The following is a 19,939-nucleotide window of genomic DNA, read 5'->3' as shown; positions in this document are numbered from 1 at the left end:
TAATTATTGTGCATTCCTTAGAACATGAAAGCAACTTAGGAAGAAAAATTCCTACTTAGCTTTTCCTTGCAGTGCCTTTGCATTAATGTGACATGCATATTCTAAGATGAATGTGTTGACAACTTAATATTCACGCCCGAGCGTCACATCTTCCTTTTGCAGGATGCATCATAGTGGCTCTTACATTTAGGAAAGCAGTGGGTGACAATGTGTACAGTCAAGTCACGTCATATCTGTCAGATGAAAGATACAGCCTTATATTATAACTAGCCACTGTTCTGCCATTTCTCTACAAGATTGTACACCTGTTCTTATCTTACTTCTCTTCCTTCTATCTGTTTGGTGTTCACGTCCCACAGTTCTCTGCTCAGAATCTTTGAAATAAAACTACTTTTTACAGGGCTGTATCTGTTGGAATGTTTTCTTTTACATCAACCTTACATCTACCTGACAAGTATGTAATGCATTTTTTTTTGTAGTAGCTTCACAAAAGTACTGTCACAAATGGGTGAAAGCTACTGAATTTGAACAGCATTTGTTTAAAAAAAAAAATTACATGAAGAAAGCATTTTTGCAGTGTGCAAGCCCCCTGCCCCTCTCTATAGCTTCATTGCTTATATAGACCAACTCAGAGGTTGCACGATCAAGAGGAAAGGGGAAGTCTCTGGTGTATCAGCAATCTGCCTTTCCAGAGGAAAGCTGTCCAGTTGCACACTAGTGATTGTGCAAAGAAGTATCAAAAAGAAACATGGCTTCCTATACCTTTCCTCCTTGAATGGAGAGTTTCACTACTAAAAAGTAATTATCGTTATGTAACATCTGCAACTGGCCTTTCTGTAGACTCCTTATCGAAATGTTGGCACACCGGAAAAAAAGGAGACAGAAAATGCAAGAGATGAGAGAATATCAAACATCACACTTCTCATTTAAACAGGTATTTTTCAAGGGGGGAAGCTCCCCCTGCACCACCCAATGTGGGAGGCAAACTTCACCGAACTTATATGTACCAACTCTGGCTATGGAATATCCCTAGAAACGGCCATCTTGAACTTAGTGTATTCAAGTCCTTTTTTTTTCATCCAGTCTTCTTATTTCAGGATTCACTGACATTTCAAATGATTACCATTTCTTTATGATTTCAACTTACTTGGTTACCATATGTGTAGGTCAAGGCTGCCAGAAATGAACGCAGCTCCTTCCAGCAGGCTTTCTCACATGACAATGGTAACATACAGTGGTGTTGGCACCCAGTATTAGAAAATCTGTTAAAGAATCCAGCAGCTTGAGAACATAATTCCACCTCTTTGAACTGATGACTGAAATTATCATAGAGATTTAAATGTTAAGTTTTTAAGTGACAGTTCTTTTTACTGTAGAGTATACACAGTTTTACAATTTAGAGAGAGGCATTAACTAAGAGTTAGTATCTTGTTCATATTTTGAACTTGAATTGGTTCTTTGCCATGAATCACTTGTGAGCACAGGTGGATAACTCAGTATGTTCTTCATATCGATTACTGCTGCAGAAGCCTAAGCTCTGTTGGTTATGTCCTGCATAGGATATAACAGCCAGCCAACTTTCAAAGCCTCATGGTACCTTCCATGCACACACCCCATTACTCAGCTCTGAGTACCAAGGTCTTCAGAGCTTTCCTGCCATTGAAGAGAGCTCTTCTGCTGGGCTTTCAAGGATCGATGGTTGGCTTATGCTGTTCTATTGCTGAGCAGATAAGCTCCCTTTAGGGCAAAACCTTACACATATTATTTTTAATGTTTAAACTTACTTTTCTGTTTTAGGAATATGTGATGTCCTTCTGTTCTCATGTTTCAGTATTCATTACAGTAGGGATCTTGCTGCCTGCAGCACCGACATCTAAATTCAAAATTAAGTCACATGACAGACAATAAAAAAGAATAGCTGTGTAAGAACTTACCATAACCTTAGATGTCCTTCTCTTCCACATTGCAGTATTAATTACAGTAAGGAGGATGCTGCCTGCAGCACCGACATCTGGCCAGTATACCAAAGTCTTTGGAGCAGGAGGGTACGTGTGACATCCTACGTCAGAGCCGTAAACCGACGTAGGCTATAAAGGTGGCATCTGCACATACCCTCTTCAGACTTTTTCTGCTGCAATGAACGTTGGACTCCTGTTTGCCAGTTTGGGAAACAGATCACTCGTTATTCAGATGATTGCTACAGTCAACTGCTACAGTTAAGTACCCGGCTGGGTTTTCTTTTGTCTTTTGCTAGTTTCTCAGATGTACATGTCCACTAGAAATGGGAAGTGTGCTTGTGGGAGACAAATTCCTCACAAGGACATGCACGAAAAGTGCATTTTCTATTTAGGCGAGACCCAGGACCATACGTCCTGCCCCAATTATAAATTCTTTGTTCCTAAGACTCTCCACAGCCATCTGGCCACATTAAAACTATACCTAGAAAATCAAAAGCTCCAGCATCTCGCAATCAGTATGGAGGGGTGGGGTAGGCACGTCCGATGATCCGCCATGGAAGAAGGCCAAGAAAATCAGGCCGGATTCCCACACTGTGCCTTGAGAGATTCTTGAGGCAGATGAAAGCCCAGGATCTTTTCAGATCTCCATTTCTCAACCAGTCCCAGGAACCTCGATGGAAGCTGGGATGGCGGAAACAATGAGTACGTCTGCTGAGGTTAATCAGCCATCAGATCCTGATGGCAGAGGGGAGCCACGGCTTGTACAGCCAGAAGGGCCTACTCTTTCCCTACCATCCACTCAGACATCAGCTCCCACATACTCAGCTTTATGCCCATATGAAGAGGAAACAAAAACTTAAACATTCTCTACCTCAACCTGTTACTAGATGGGAAGTTTTTTCCCAGAGTCTTTTTAAGGCATTCCAGGCCTTACAAAACCAACAACCACCAGCTGCTGCTCTTTCAGTACACCCCCTAGAGGTATAAGAGGACGAGTACTCCTCTTCTGGGGAATCACTGACCTACGGTTCATAAATTGATTCCCCTAAGGATTTTATCACCCCAGAGGAAGAGTATCCTATCACCCCTGAGTCTCCTGGAGAAGAATTCACCTGTGGGGACACCATTTCCCTCATGAGGGAACATTTTAGTTGGCAGGCCTCAGAGGCCTTTGACACTAAGAAAAGGTACTTTGACCTGCAAATGGAACAACCATTCCCTTCTGCTGTTCCTCCTTTGCTAACTGCCTTCCAAGATGCCTTCTTGGCCACTTCACAGGCCCCATATTCCCAACCCCCAGCTCTAAACGTCCAGACTGATTTTACAAGGTGCGTCAGGACACCCAATTCCTATTCAAAAACCCACCTGTAGACCTAGCACTTATTGCAGTTTCTGTGGATAAATCTTCCAGACAATTACCTTCTACTGCTCTCTGTCCTACCGATAAAGATAGCAAATTCATAGATGGACTAGGAAAAAAAGTGTATACCCCCTCACTCTGGCTACAAGAGCTCTCATTTACCAAACCCACATGGCTAGGTATGTCCTGGACACCCTTTCCACAGCTGCTACCCTCCTGTCTGAGGTTTGTGAGTCACCAGTAAAAACCCAACTAAACACCCTACTTCCCACAGCATCTCAGGTGACTAGGCACTCCAAGTGCAGCTGTGATGCTCTGGAAGCTTCCTCAAAATCTGCTGCATCAGGTTTAATGCTGAGGAGGTATTCCTGGGTGAGACTTCAGCCACTACCTATGGATGTGCAAATTAAACTGCTTGATGCTGCACTAGACAATAAAGCCCTTTTAGGACAAGCTTCAGCAGAACTTCATAAATCCTTTCAAGAAAAGGGAAAAAAACTACAAAACCTGAAGCATTTACTGGTGCCTCCTATTCCCCAGATATCACAGAAACTATCCACAAAGAACTTCCTTTGTCAGGAGATAGTTTTCTCACTCGGCACCTCAGCCAAAGGGACATAGGTTAGCTAGGAAAACCTCTGCTCCTAGGTTTCCTTCCACCCCCTTTCAGAGTCAGTATGACCAAGCCAGACCACCTCCACTATGACTTCCAATATCTAAACTCCAACACTCCCCTATCCCTTCGTCTCACCATTTCACTACCCTACTGGTGGAAAATCACATTAGAAAACTGGGTCCTCTCCATCATTCAGAGAGGATACTTTATGATTTGGTGGATGCTTCCCCCCTTCCAGGGGATTCCTCAACCTCCATCAAACCAAACTCATCTTTTCCCCACCATCATTCAACAATTGCTAGCACAGGGTACCATAGAACAGGTAACTACCCCACAAAGAAACAAATGATTTTACTCCAGAATGTTTCTTGTACCAAGAAAAGATGGTCCATGGAGACCATTTTTGGATTTATCTTTTCTAAACTTGTTCCTCATGGTACCCAGTTTCAAATTGATTACCTTACCTTTGCTCCTACCACTCATACCACAAGCCTTCATGGTAGCTCTGGATTCGAAGGACACCTGCCTTCACATTCCTATACACCCAGATTACAGGAAATTCCTATGCTTTGCAGTAGGGTCCTGGTATTTTTAATTCTCTGCATTGCCCTTTGGAGTCTCCACTGCTCCATGAGTGCTCACAAAGTGTCACACACCTTATGGCTATCCCTACTTAACTTATCTTCCACAGGTTGCTCTCAGGACTAACCCCTCATTCATGCCTAAAGTGGTTAATGAGCTCTCATTAAACCAGACCATAAAACTTCCTGTTTTTTACCCTCACCCTCAGAATCCCTCAGAGAGGACTCTTCATGCTTTAGATGTCCACAGACAACTATGGTACTACGTAGACAAAAACAAACCTATCAGAAGGTCTGACCAGCTGTTCATTTCTTTCCACCCAAGGGCTTTAGGGAAGGCAGTCTCTAAACAGACGATTTCTTCATGGATCTCTAAGACCATTGGCATATGCTGTTCCAGTCATATAAAAACTTTAAACTGATATGTTAAATCCCACTCCACCAGGGCAGCTGCTTCCTCAGCTGCCTTTTTCATAGGGGTAGATTATGCCTCAATTTTAGAAGCTGCTACTTGGACTTCAGTAAACCCCTTTACCAAACATTACAAACTGGACCTAGCCTCCAGAGCTAGAGCTGAGTTTGCCAGATCTGTTCCACAAGGTCTCGTTGACCAGGGATCTCATTCCTCCACCCAGGCTCATACCTAAAAGCTTTGGTACTCTCCCTACTGTTATGAATACTGCAACATGAGAATAGAAGGAAATAGAATAGTTGTGTAAGAACTTACCGTAGCCTCAGATGTCCTTCTCTTCCATGTTGCAGTATTCAGTCCCCCCTTCCTACCCCTCTTAGTTACCTCTCTAATCTACTGTTACTTATCTGTGGGGACATAGTCACTCACCCTCTTAACCTCTCCACTACACACAGACTATCAGGTACCCTATGGTCTAGTCTACAAGTGAGTCTTAATGGTCTTCCCTTTATGACCCTCTTTAAATCTCCAGGGGTACTACTGTATGCGACAGTCCATTCAGAAGAAGGTACGTACAGATGCCACCTTTATAGCCTATGCCGGTTTATGGCTCTGACATAGGATGTCACACGTACCCTCCTGCTCCAAAGACTTTGGTATACTGGCCAGATGTCGGTGCTGCAGGCAGCATCCTCCTTACTGTAATTAATACTGCAATGTGGAAGAGAAGGACATCTAAGGTTATGGTAAGTTCTTACACAGCTATTCTTTTTTATTGTCTGTCATGTGACTTAATTTTGAATGGGAAAGCACTCTTGTTTCTCACAAATTAAAAGTTAATTTATACATTATAAACTTTTTTTCACTGTAGAGAAACTGTGTTTACATTACTTTTTGGGGATGGAAACATGTATTAGAGTGTCTTTTTACTACATTTTGTTTTTTACTGGCTTGTGCTGCTTAGTTTTCCTGGGAAAGAAGCACCATTTTCAACTTGACCATGGAACAAACTGCCAGTCCCATGGTCAGTTCTTCCAGCCAAAGAAAGAAAAATATAACTAAAAAGCCTTTAGCACCACAGTGGGATAGCAAGTGGCCTCAACCACAGTTGGATGACTCTGCTGTGACCAAAGCTGATTTCTCAGACCACTCATCTTTTTCCCACTGCTCCCTCTGCTGTTGTCTCCCATTGTGGACTGAGTATTAGCCACGTCCTCTTCAGTTGTCGGGGTGCCCTCACTGGCATGGGAGAGCAACTCTTGTCAGTTTTGGGAGAAGGGGCAGTGAAGGTGCTACTTCTTAGCCAAATGTTTGCTCATCCCTGGGGAAGCTGTGCTGCCATAGTTAATTCTCTTTGCCCCAACTTTTCTGTTGGTTAACACTTATCATACCCTTACCAGTTTCACGTATCAGGTGTAGTTTAATAAGTCTGATCAATATTGTGTACAGGCTATTGACCCTTCTTATCAGATGGTGTCTGGTAAAATAAAAAGGGATATTATATCTAGAGAGGAATTTGATGGGACAGATACAGGTTTTTCTCCTCAAATTTCTGATTCAGACTCAGGGGGTAGCATGTCATCTGTGCCGCCCTCTCAAAGAATTATTAACAGAGGCATTGGGAACCTCCAAACACTGGACCCTACCCAGTTTGGCTTTGTTATGGGCAGATCATGCCTTCTAAACCTGGTGGACTTCTTTGAGACAGTTACCAAGGCTATAGATGAGGGAAAGGTGGTACACACGGCCTACCTAGACCTCGCTAAGGCCTTCGACACCATTCCCCATTCTGGTGTTATAGACAAGCTCACCAGCCTGAACATAAGCACCTATGTCACAAGATGGGTTGCCAGCTGGCTCAAGGACAGAACCCACATGATGAGAGTTGCAGGAGCTAGGTCTGACTCTAAACCAGTTACAAGTGGCGTTCCCCAGGGCTCAGTCCTAGGACCCCTCCTGTTTGGCGTATACTTCTCAGAGCTACAGGGAAGCACAGGAGGACTATGGCTGACCAAGTTCGCAGACAACTGCAAACTAGGGGCTATAATTGACTCTCCAGCTGGCAGAGACATCCTCCAAAAGGGTCTCACTGAGACGGGTACCTATTGTCAAAATCATGGCCTCAAGCTAAATGACAAAACGTGCATAGTCATCCCCTTTGGAAAAAACAAAGTACCCACAAACTACCACATAGGTGGTCATCCCCTAAATATGGAAGATGTAATAAGGGATCTGGGGACTCAAGTAGATAGTAATCTCACCTTTGATAATCAAATTGCCAAAGTGGTTAGAAAATCCTTCTACATGGCCCACCTAATCACAAAAGGGTTTGCATCCAGATCAAAAGAGGTCATTGTGCCCCTCTACTCATCACTCATCAGACTCATCTTAGAGTACAACGCCCCATTTGGGATGTACCTTACAAGACACCTGCAACAGCTGGAAAGACCACAGAAGTACCTCACCAAGAGGATCAATGGCCTCAAACAGATGCTCTGTGCAGCTCGACTGAAGAAACTACAGTTGTACTCGGTTGCATACCGCCTACTCAGAGGTGATCTCTGCCTGACGTACAAGGCCATCTCCAACCCAGAATTGATGGACATACTCCACCTAAAGAAAACCTTATCCCCTTGAGCCACACGCTCTAGGGATCTAAACCTCACCACAACAATAAATAGGACGTGCTGGAGGGATAGATTTCTGTCACAGAGACTTCCCATGCTTTGGAACAAGATCTCAATCTACATTAGGCAGAGCTCCTCGCTAACACTCTTCAAAAGAAACCTTGACAAGTGGATGGGAAACAGAAAGTTTACCTCGGGGATCACTTCAGTGGCTCTGCTGGACAGAGGCACAGGGAACTAATCTAAGGGGGCGGCGAAAGCCAACACATTCTGGATAGGCTTATAAATGCCTTCGGGCAGATAGCCTAGTACCCACCTATGAACCTAAGAATTCTCTTTCTCTGAGACTATTTTCAGAATGTGACAGTGTTTTGTACTACAGAAAATACTATTAACTTTTAGAACTTCAATTCCCTGAACCTCTTCCCATCCCCCTGATTCTGTCAACATTAGATGTGTTTGTCACAGTCTCTGGTTTCCCTGATAGCCAGCCCGCTGACCAAAAGAAGCGGATAGAATGTAAAAAGTGACTCAGTCTTTCAATTTTTGTACACTTATCGCAGAACTGATCTAGCAGCTATAGCTTTAGTTAATCCAGTTCCTTCCATACATTTTGCTAATTCTAATCCTTCCCTTCTAACAAGGGTAGTAAAATAAATGAAAAAAAAACTGTTTACTTTTCCAGCTTTAATTTTTAGAATTTTGAATTGTCAAGCTCATATGTTAAAGTTCATTCTGACTAACTGTGAAAGTATGAGGAATATTTTATCTAGATTTCCATCCTGTGAGGAACCCCCCACTTTGTGCGGTTTAGTCTCTTCCATTTTCTCAGGTTGTTTAAAGTGTGTTTATGACTCTGTAGATACTACATTCAGGGCTGTGGCCAGTGGTACTTTGTTGAGGAGGTTTGCCTGGCTGTTTTCTCAGAACCCCTGCCAAAAACAAGATTTTAAATTCACCTTTTTGATAAACTTAGTTTTGGGACCTTTTGCACAGAGTTTATCAAAAAATGTGATGGGAAGAGTAAGTTGATACAGGCAATCTCACATTTTCAGCCCTCCTTCTCTAAATTTTCCAAGGGCTTTTCTGTTCTCCTGTCAGGTTTTGGCAAGAAACAAAATAGTGTCAACAAAATGCTGGTAAGTAGAAATTTAAAAACAGGGGCAAGGAAGTTCAAAAATGAAAGCAGTAACCCTTCCAGAATAAAGGACAGTCAGGTAAGGCAGAATGACTATGTAAGGGTCCTTGTCATTTCCCCATTCCCCCCACCCTGGCTGTCCCTTATCCTTTCCAAAAAGTCAGAATTCCCATTTCTCTATCTGGCAAAAGATTATTTCATAAAAAGGGGTTCAGAGTGTGATTCAACATTACACATGGCAATTGGAAGAAATTCTTGTCTTACAGGGAATTATTCCACATCCACCAGACCAAACCCAAAGTTCCACCTTGTCCTACAACTCATGCTATATTAGAGTTTAATAGAAGCAGTTCCTCCTCAGTTAGGAAAAGTGTTTTATTCAAAAATGTTTTGGTGCCAAAGAAAAAAGAAAATGCTTTGAGACTGGACCTTTTTCCCTAAACCAGAATGTTATACTTTACAACCTTCTGCTCCGATTTCCTCATTTGAGTTTTTTGTTAACCTTAAATTTAAAAGATGCTTATCATCACATTCCTATTCATCAGGACGTCAGAAGTGTCTTAAGGTTTTATGTGTCCGGATCACATTATCATTTGTCTGTCCTATCCTTTGGTCTGCACCCTGCTTCGTGTGTGTACATAAGTCATTGCAGGCTACACGTAGCCACACTTTTTCCATAGTTAGATGACTTGCTTATCTTTTCAGAGTCTTTAGTGTCCGGAATCTGTCATCTGGGTGAGAGATCTCCTATTCTGGCTGTGATTCTAAGAGAACATTCAAAGGTCTGTTTTGACTCCATAATATATGATTGTGTTCCTGGACTGTCAGTGCAGAGTTTTTCTACCAAAGGAAAAATGGATCTATTTCAGGAGTTTTCTCCACACAGACTTTGGTCACTGCAAGGGAATACCTCAGGACTCTGTCTCATGGCGTCAGTGATTCTCATGCTTTCTCAGGCAAGACTCCACATGAAAAAGATACAATTATATCAGAAGTCTCTTTGGTCCCAGCACCTGCACCCATTGTCTTTTCAGTGTCCTTATCTAGGATTTGTGAGAGGAGAAATACCTTAGTGGAGTCATCAATCATCCCTGAATCCAGGTCTCTACTTTTCCCCTTGTGCTACAAAGCAGTCATCACAGATGCCTCAGAGGTGCTTCCCCTTATCAAGGCACTCATCTCTTTAAATCGGCTCTTGTTCCCAGGCCCACATCAAGCTATTACAGACTATAGCACAGTGATGTGGTACATAAACAAGGAAAGAGGAATTGGATCTTACCTCCTAAACAGACATGGTACGTAAACAAGCAAGGTGGAATCAGATCTTACACCCTATCCAGCTTAACCATGTTAGCATGGGATATAGCTTGTCAGCACACTCTCACTTTGCTGGGATCCTACATTTCATCAGAACAAAATGGTATGGCAGACAAACTCAGCAGGACGGATGCAGACTCTCATCAATGGAAACTAGATCAGGAGGTCTTACAAGACTTTATCCATCTATGAGGAGTTCCCCAGGTAGACTTTTTTGCCTCCTTTCTGAACAATCAGCTGACAACATTCAGGTCCATGATTCCATGCAAGAAATCCTGGAAGATAGATATCCTTTCTTTTCCTTGGATATTTGGCAGGAAAGCTCTGAAGAGCTTGCCACCCAAACTTCACTTTTAGTCAGCTCATCCCAAACTGACAAATAGTGTGGTCGAAGCTTTGGAAGGAGGCTGGCTGTTGTATTATATACAGGATATGACCTATATATCTTAGACTACTGCAGCAGTGACTATTCCAACATCTATTTTTATGGTAACTATACTGACACCTGTACGTTCCACAGCTTTTAATAGTGTAGTGCTGTCATATCATACAAACATTTATATTTGCATTATGCAGTTTACTGTAGACTGCACTAACAGAGTTCAAGAAGTTGTTTATTAATTCATGGTTACCTCTGATATATCGGGTCTATATTAGATCATTGAATGCTTAAAAATGCAAACGGTGATTAATCGACCCTATGCAAGCGAAAGCTTACAATTTTGAACTGTCAGAACAGCGATTTTCCTAGGCGAAAAAATCGCTGTTCCAACAAAATAAATACATAAATAAAACACTTTAAAGATTATATTAAGTGGGGGGCTACGCCCCCCTACTTAAATATACCAACGCTGAGACAGCACTACAGTGCTGAAAACGGCAAAGTAACGAAGCAGCCAAGCAAATTCTTTCCCAGGGAAAGAATTAGCTTAAAAGCCGCTTCGATATTTTGCCGTTTCAAGCTTTTGAGTTCGACCAAGACACCTAGCTTTAATACTTACACCCACCTTTGTTAGCTTGGAATCATTGAGCCTGTATGGTTATTTAACATGTCAGCTATTGTCCCAGCATATTCTCATGCTGACCCCTCCATTTATTTTTAGTGGTCAGTTTTTTTCACCTTTTTCTGGTTTATATCTCATGTATTATGCTTCTCCCCATCCTCTTGTTTTCAGAGCACCTCTTAGTCCATTTACGTGATGACCTGATTAACTTGTATGTTTATCTTTTTATGTTCTAATTTGTAAGAACTCCTTAACCTCATGAAACATTCTTATGATGTCATAACACTGACGTATATTATTGCCCTCTCATTTTAATAACCAGTGTCTCTCTTACACAAATAGAACTGACATGCAGAAGCCTGCACACAATTTGATCTTTTTGCACATTTCTGCATATTGTTTTCACTAATGCAACTTTGGCAACCTGGCTTTTCTGCTTCCAAGCAGAACAGAAAAAAAAACAACTTATTTTTGTGTCCTTTGAAGGGTGAGTCTTTCACTGTTTCTTCTCAATGGCTTTAGCCCCCTCTTGAATGAACTCTCAGCTTATAAAATTTCCCTTTCTGGTAGCTCCCTTTCCTAGGAAGATTAACTGGCTTACAGACTGCATTCTTCTGGTTTTGTTGAGAATATCTCAGGAGATGCCATATTTGCCAGCAACATAAAATATAAAATAAAGTTGTTCTTTGTTACACAGTCTAGGCTAAGGGTCAGTCTTTCAGGCATATTAACATCCATCAAAGTCCACATTGTCCAACTGCTATAATAGTAATGTAGTCAGTGGAAAAAAAAATGGATAAATTCTGTTATACTGACAAGGGGCAGCAAAAAAGTTTTATTTTGTAGTGAACAAGATATGAAAGTTGTACAGTGCTGCTGATAGGTACATACACCACTGAACCTAATGAATGATAGACTGCATACCATTAAAGCTGTATGCACCTTGTAACTTGCCAGAGCTCATTGTGCAGGAAAGCGAGTACAGAAAAAGGAGTTTACTGTTTTTGGTTTTGGTATTGTGACCATAAATTCAAGTGATTTTCAACACTGGTCTTATGACCTCAAAATGGAAAATAGCTTGTTTGCAAAGTTTGAAACTTCATATTACTGTTAACAGAGATTTCATATCAATAATGGGGTAAAAAATAATCCAAGACCGTCAGAAAAAGATTTAACAAGACACTATTTTCTGTGCTCACAGGCAAGACTTTTGTATATTCAAGGCTACATTACCCATCTTTTGTGCAAAAATAAGTAACAAATGACAAGCTCCTCCAAACACCATGTTTGATAGTTTTACCTTAAATATTCTTATTCTGCCACCATTTTGTGTTTTAGGCAGTAAGCATGCAATGCCAATGTAACAGCTTGTGTACTTAACACAGGGACCTGCACTGTGTCTTTATCCACTTAAATATAATTCACATTAATGCATAAGCATCATCCCTGAAGATGGTAAGACAATAAAGTTGATCCAAGTCATCCACAGGCCAGCAGTTTGACAGTAAAAAGTAAAGATGCTTTAATATAATCATATTTGTAGGGACAAAATCACATAAAAATCTGCATCTTTAAGAATGCCTGTCATGAATTGTCTAACACAGAGAAGAATGTTGCAAACAAGCATGCATGCATGCACGGTGTCTATATTAGTTAAGCAAAACTTATTTTCAGCAAACACCTCTTTGTTGACACGTATTCAGCGAAAATCACTTCCGCAATTCGCTGAATTTTGCAAGGGCAATGAAACAATTGCCCCGCAGCACAATGGAACCCACCCCACACCCCCCAACGATGTATACCAACTCAGAGATCACGCTACAGTGGTGAAAAGTGCAAAGTTATGTAGTTAGCCAACTACTTCATTGCCCTTGGAAAATTCACTGAATTGTGGAAGTGATTTTTGCTGAATACATGTTGACGAAAAGGTGTTCACTGAAAATAAGTTTTGGTGATCTAAAACAGACCCCACACACAAACACTATTTTAAAAATGCTTATGTTAAGTTGAATTATTCTCAGTAAATTTTCACATTTCCCTTGCACTGTAGTCAGAATCACATCAAACATGTAAACTGCATATTGTTGCCCAGTCAGCATCATCCCTTTTAACTTATTAATGTGGTGTAAAAAAAAATTGACATTAGGGTGCTAACAACATTCCACAGAATTACAGCTAATCTGTAGCATTACAGAATGTAATCTAAAGGAACAGGAAAATGTGCTACGAATGTTGTACTTGTGTTTGTTTGTTTTTTATTACTTTTTGCTTGCTTACGTTTCAACTCAGCATTTCATCTAGCTCAGCAGAGCTGATTTATTTTACCCAAGAGAGCTCCAGCCTTTCTATTGTGACCTATCATGTCATCACTTCCTTTCCATTCTAAGAGTTAAAAATGACTGATTTATTTTTATTTTCAGATGGCCTAGTAAACTGATCTAGGGGTGCTTTTTATGCACGGTCTCAGTGATGAGTGCTGGCAAACAAGACACTAGTACCATAAGAAGCAGTCAGACAAACCTACAAATGGAAAACTCCACAGAGATCAAGGGCAAACTTGCATACAAATGGTGCAGAGTTACACATCAGAGTTTGAGAGCAAATTTTGGGGAAAAGTTGTGAGATTTCTCTCGCCTGTGCTGTAACTATTTGTTTTTATAATTCAGTCAGCTGTATATAAAAAAAAAAAGGCAATTTTGCATCTAGATTCATTTCTAACTAGTGTAGGTAGGGAATTAATTTATTAGAGTTTGAGGAAACAGTACTACATCCACTTTCACACATCCACAACCCAGCCCCACACACCATGGGCACAGACTGCATCCACAATAGGTTCATAGGTAGGTACTAGGCTATCTACTCGAGGGCATTTATAAGCTTAGCCAGAGTGTGTTGGCTTTCGCCGCCCCATTGATTAATTAACTGATCCTCTGTCAAGCAGAGCTAATGGAGTGATCCCAGGGGTGTATTTTCTGTTACCCATCCACTCGTCAAGGTTTCTCTTGAAGAGTGTTAGTGAGGGGCTCTACCTAATGTAGTTTGGAATTTTGTCCCAAAGCATGGGGAGTCTCTGTGACAGGAATCTATCCCTCCAGCATGTTCTATTTATTGTTGTGGCGGGGTTTAGCTCACTAGAGCACATGGCTCGCAGTGACTTGGATTTCTTTAGGTGGAGCATGTCAATCAATTCTGAGTTGGACATGGCTTTGTAAGTCAGGCAGAGATCACCTCTGAGCAAGCGATATGCCACTGAGTACAGCCGGAGTTTTTTCAGTTGGGCTGCATAGGACATATGTTTGAGGCCAGTAATCCTCTTTGTGAGGTACTTTTGTGGTCTTTCCAGCTGTTGGAAGTGTCTTGTGAGGTACATCCCAAATGGGGCATTGTACTCTATGATGGGTCTGATGAGTGACGAGTAGAGGGGTACTATAACCTCTTTATTTCTAGATGCGAACCCTTTAGTAATTAGATGGGCCACATAGAAGGATTTCCTAACTACTTTGGCAATATGATTGTCAAAGAAGAGATTACTATCTACCTGGATCCCCAGATCTCTTATTACCTCTTCTGTATTAAAGAGGCTGCCACCTATGTGGTAGTTCGTGGATGTTTTGTTTTTCCCAAATGGGATGACTATGCATTTTTTGGCATTTAGCTTAAGGCCATGACTTTGACACCAGGTGTCCGTCTCAATAAGACCCTTTTGGAGTATGTCCATGTCAGCCGGAGAGTCAGTTATGGCTCCCAGTTTGCAGTCAGGCAGAGATCACCTCTGAGTAAGCGATATGCCACTGAGTACAGCCGGAGTTTTTTCAGTCGGGCTGCATAGGACATATGTTTGAGGCCAGTAATCCTCTTGGTGAGGTACTTTTGTGGTCTTTCCAGCTGTTGGAAGTGTCTTGTGAGGTACATCCCAAATGGGGCATTGTACTCTATGATGGGTTTGATGAGTGACGAGTAGAGGGGCACTATAACCTCTTTATTTCTAGATGCGAACCCTTTAGTAATTAGATGGGCCACATAGAAGGAGTTCCTAACTACTTTGGCAATATGATTGTCAAAGGAGAGATTACTATCTACCTGGGTCCCAAGATCTCTTATTATCTCTTCTGTATTAAGGGGGCTGCCACCTATGTGGTAATTCGTGGGTGTTTTGTTTTTCCCAAATGGGATGACTATGCATTTTTTGGAATTTAGCGTAAGGCCATGACTTTGACACCAGGTGTCCGTCTCAGTAAGGCCCTTTTTTAGGATGTCCGTATCAGCCGGAGAGTCAATTATGGATCCCAGTTTGCAGTTATCAGCAAACTTGGCTAGCCATAGTCCTCCTGTATTTGCCTGTACTTCTGAGAAGTATATGCCGAACAATAGGGGTCCCAGGACCGAGCCTTGCGGGCTTCTGACTGGTTTAGAGTTGGACCTGGAGCCTGCTATTCTTACCGTGTGAGTTTTTTCTGTAAGCCAGTTGGCAACCCATCTCGTGAGGTAGGGGTTTATGTTAGTGAGTTTTTCTGTAATACCCGAGTGGGGAATGGTGTCAAAAGGCTTGGCGAGGTCAAGGTAAGCTATGTGAACCTCCTTTCCCTCTTCTATGGACTAAGTGACTGTCTCGAAGAAGTCAACCAGGTTTAGTAGGCATGATCTGCCCTTAACAAAGCCAAACTGGGTCAGGTCAAGTGTTTGGAGGTTCCCAATGTCTTTGTTAATGAGTTCCATGATGATGCGCTGCATAGCCTTGCAGATCAGGCTAGTTAGGCCTATGGGGCGATAGTTACCAGGGTCAGTTGTGGCCCCTCCTTTGTGGAGAAGAATAACCGTTGATGTGTGCCATTCTATGGGCATGTAGCCTGTGGAGAGGCTGAGGTTGAACAGCGTGTTTAGGTGGGGGGTTAGTTCGTTCTGTAGTTCATGCAAGACGCAGCCTGGGACACCATTTGGCCCCATTGACACTGTGTTTTTGGCCTTTGAAAGGGCTGTTTTCACCTGTGCATCTGCGATTTCCGGGACACTACACTTTTCCGGTATTGTTGTGGGCCCTTTTGGGGGTGAGAGGGGGATGAAGTTTGCACTGAATCTATCTGCCAAGATGTTGGCAATATTAATAGGTTCAGTATATTTTGTGCTGTTTTGCACTAGTTTAGTGCAAATCTGTGAGTTGCCACTTAGATTCTTATCATAGCTAAAGAAGGCTTTGTGGTTATCTTTTGAATCCTTGGCTATTTTTCTTTCGAAGTTAACCTTGGATGGTTTTATGAGGGACCTTAATTTCTTACTGATACTGATCAGGGATGTCTTTCTTTCTTGGGATTTGCTTTTTTTCTGATCTAGTTTCCTCCTTCTATTGTATAGCCTGTTTATGGCAGGGGTCCACCAAACTGGTTTCCTTCTCTTAGAGGAGTGAGTGTTGGTTTTGCTAGGGATGGCACAAGCCATGCATCCTTGTAGGTGCTCATAGAGTGCATTTGTAAAGGTTTCTGCATCTTGGGCAGCATTATCCTTTAGCGTGGGGGCTGTGAAACTTGCCACCTTTGTCTTAAGTAAGGTGAAGTTTGCTTTAGAAAAGTTTTTTACTGTGGTTTCCTTAGTTGGGGGTGTTGGTGGGGTGTGGACATCCAGAGTGATTAGTTTATGGTCTGATCTAACCAGAGACGGGTTGACCTCCGGTGTGGAACACCTGTCGCCCATGTTGGTGATGACCAGGTCCAGTATGTTTTCACCTCTGGTAGGGGAGTTTACCAGCTGATCCAGAGCATTTGAGTTGATGAATTCCAGGAAGCGCTGGGCTGGGAGTTTGTACTCTAGTAGTTTTCCCAGTTAATGGTAGGGTAATTGAAATTGCCCAGTATCAGGGTGTTCGGTAGGACCTTCAATTTTTCCAGGGTCTCCAGAAAGGTGGAGTGGTGGTCCTGGGTCATGGAGGGTGATCTGTAGCAGGTCACAATTTGCATTGCAGATTTGCCCTATGTTAGTTGCACATGGATGATCTCAGAGGTTTCATGCTGCGCCACTAACCTGGAGGTGTAGGTATCCTTGATGAATATGGATACACCCCCTCCTTTTGTGTTTCGGTCCATGTTTTGTGGCCGAAATGTGTGGTATGAGTTGTAGCCCGGTAGTGCTGGGATGCTGTCTGGAGCCTTGAACCAGGTTTCAGTTACTGCACAGATGTTGACGTTCTCCGTACTGAGGAGTGCTTCGAGCTCATGCATTTTGAGATTTAAACTCCTGGCGTTGAATAGCATAACCCTCAGTTTTTTGTTAATTGTGCTGTTTATGGAGGTGGGTTTGACTGTTGAGCCTTGCCTAAAAAAGGCACTCTGGGGGCAACAAGAGCCTTGGCCAGTATTCGAAAGCCTAGGGGTGATAGGTGCAAGCCGTCTCTTGCGAAGCAACATGGCTTGTCGAGCATGTTGTCCCAGGCTGACAGACACTGGATCCCCTTTGAATGACACCAGAAGCTTAGCCAATTGTTGAAATTGATAATTTTTTTCTTTATACTGAGGTATCATTCTTGGTGAGGGCAGGATGCTACTCAGGGTCATACCAGCCTGGACTACATGATCAGAGAGCTCTTCCATGTCTCTTTTCATGTAGTCCAGGGAGGTATGTCTCAGGTAATTTACACTAACATGAACAATGACAGAGTCATATTTGTACTTGTTCTGGAGTGACCTGAGTGCTTGTGTTATGTGACGGATTCTGGCTCTCGACAGGCAACTAACAGTAACCTTCTGCTTGTCCAGCCTAGTATGTGGGATGTTAGTGTGCCTGAGTATAGAGTCACATATCACTAGTGTGTAAGGTATGTTATTTCGCCTTAAGGGCTGTGATTGTGCGGCACACTGATTTTGTGTTTTATGTGTTGTTTGGTTTGTGCCGGGAGGTGCAGGTTGTTTGGGTGTCTGCTTTGGAGGTCTCTGATGCTTTTGCAGGTTTTTATTTAGAGCCTCCGAGTATGATTTTGTGTATTTATGTGTGTTTTTTGCCAGTGCTGTTTTAGTAGGTCTGTGTGCGGCTGGAGGTGTGGTGCAAGTGTTAACCTTCTCCTCTTGACTGTCTGTTTCAGTCTTGGGTGAAGACAGCTTAGTCTCCAGTTTGGCTGTACAATTGCATCTCTCACATATGTTAGTGTTTTGTGGTAGGAGGAGAGGGTTGTCTGTATACATGAGGCAGTTGTAACATTGCCTCAGGATACCCAGATTCACCAGCTGGACTGGAAAGTACACCTGAAATTGCCCTTTGGTCATGCCTGAATAGTAGGGTGAGCTGCTTAGTCACTTGGTTGGTGAGGGGGTGAATAAAGAGCCTTGCCCTGCTCGGCAATCAAGTGTCAGGGTATATTAGTGCTTGCTATTAGGTCTGAGCAAATGCTGGGCTGTAGGATGCTTTTTGAGTGCTTAGGTTGAGAGTTAGACTAGTTTCAAGGGAAAAACTGAAGAGGAGACTTAATGGAGCCAGGAATAATTTAATCGTAGCTACCCGGTGCGCAAAACCGTGCAAACGCGTTTTTTATAGTAGGAAAATGAAAGAGAGAGAAATTAGCCCAAAATGGCCAATAAACCACTAATGTCTGGGCTGGAGCCACTCCTCCAGGGACAGATAGGCTGCTCAAAGCTCTCCTCTTTCACAGTTGAACGGAGAAAAGTAAGGTATGGCCAACTCAGAAACTAGTATCACAGCCCTAAATTCTGCACTAGCCTGAAAACTGAACTATACTAGCTTAGAAAGGCAGGAAACAAGGATTTTTTTTTTTTTTTAAAAATAAGGCAAAAATAGTAAAAAATACACCTAAAACAGCTTTAAACGACTACAAACGATCAGAAAAGGCTATCACACGTTTGTGTGTAGCCTACAACAGTTAAATTATTTAAACAAAAAACAACTTTTTAAAAGTGCAGGCTGTCAAATAAGTACAATATGTGAAAAAAACAAGCTTTTAAATCACAATAAACTCTGGAAAATCTGCGTTTAGGTGGAAAACAGTTAAGTACAGCAAGAAAGTACAGAAAACTGATACTTAATCACTCCAAAGTCTCTCTTCTAAGCTAGAAGGCTTGTATCAGTTTAAGGCTTTCTAGTGCTCCTCAGTAGGTTAGTTACAGGAAAGATGGGAAACAAGCACAGATGTGGTCTTTTAAACCAGAAAGTTGAAAGAGACGGACAAACTGTCCAAATGGTCAATAAACTACAATTTCTGGGCCAAGAATGATAATGATTTGCTTTGCTATCCCCCCCAAGACTAATGCTATTGATTGTCAGAAAAAAAAAGTTGGGAAACATTTTGTGGAATGCAGCCATTAGCAATGTTGCTATTTTTTTTTTTTTTGTTAGATTTGGTGCTTGCACTCTTATCTTTGTGATGTGCATGTGAGTGGATATGACATGTTACAGGTAGAGTGGCTGTGGAACAGAACCATAAATGTAATGTGATCCTATCTCGCCTACATTCATTACTGACGGGCTCGGAGCCGAGAATCGGTTCCGACTCGGCCGCTATAACTAGCACGAAGTCTCTCATTGGCTGGGCTAACCCTGTATCCCATGCCCAAACCCCCAGATCTCGTTTGCCGCTCCTAGAGTAACAACGTGGTCTCGACTTGGCTGTGGCTAAGTACCCTCTCTTTTTTTGAACTTATAGCTGTTTGCTTGAGTTATCATACCAAAAAGCTATTTTAATAGCTACGTTGTCTGTTGTTTCCATTTTTTGTGACTGTGGCCTTTTTGTTGGTGGTTGTGTGGTAATCCTTCTGTTTGGCGGGCTAGGCCCGTTTAAGTTAGAGGGCCTTTGCGCTATCTTGTGTCTTAGTGTCAGGCATTTTTGTGTCTTAGTGTTCGGGCGTTTACGTTAGAGCCCTTTCCACCCTCCCTCCTTGTGTTGCTGAGTATGCGGTTGTTTTTCCTTATGTCTGGCAAGGAACAAAAATAA

This window comes from Protopterus annectens, chromosome 7.part0 (genome assembly GCF_019279795.1).
Source record: "Protopterus annectens isolate FY-2018-M chromosome 7.part0, PAN1.0, whole genome shotgun sequence".
NCBI lineage: Eukaryota > Metazoa > Chordata > Ceratodontiformes > Protopteridae > Protopterus > Protopterus annectens.
This window is presented reverse-complemented; position numbering follows the sequence as displayed.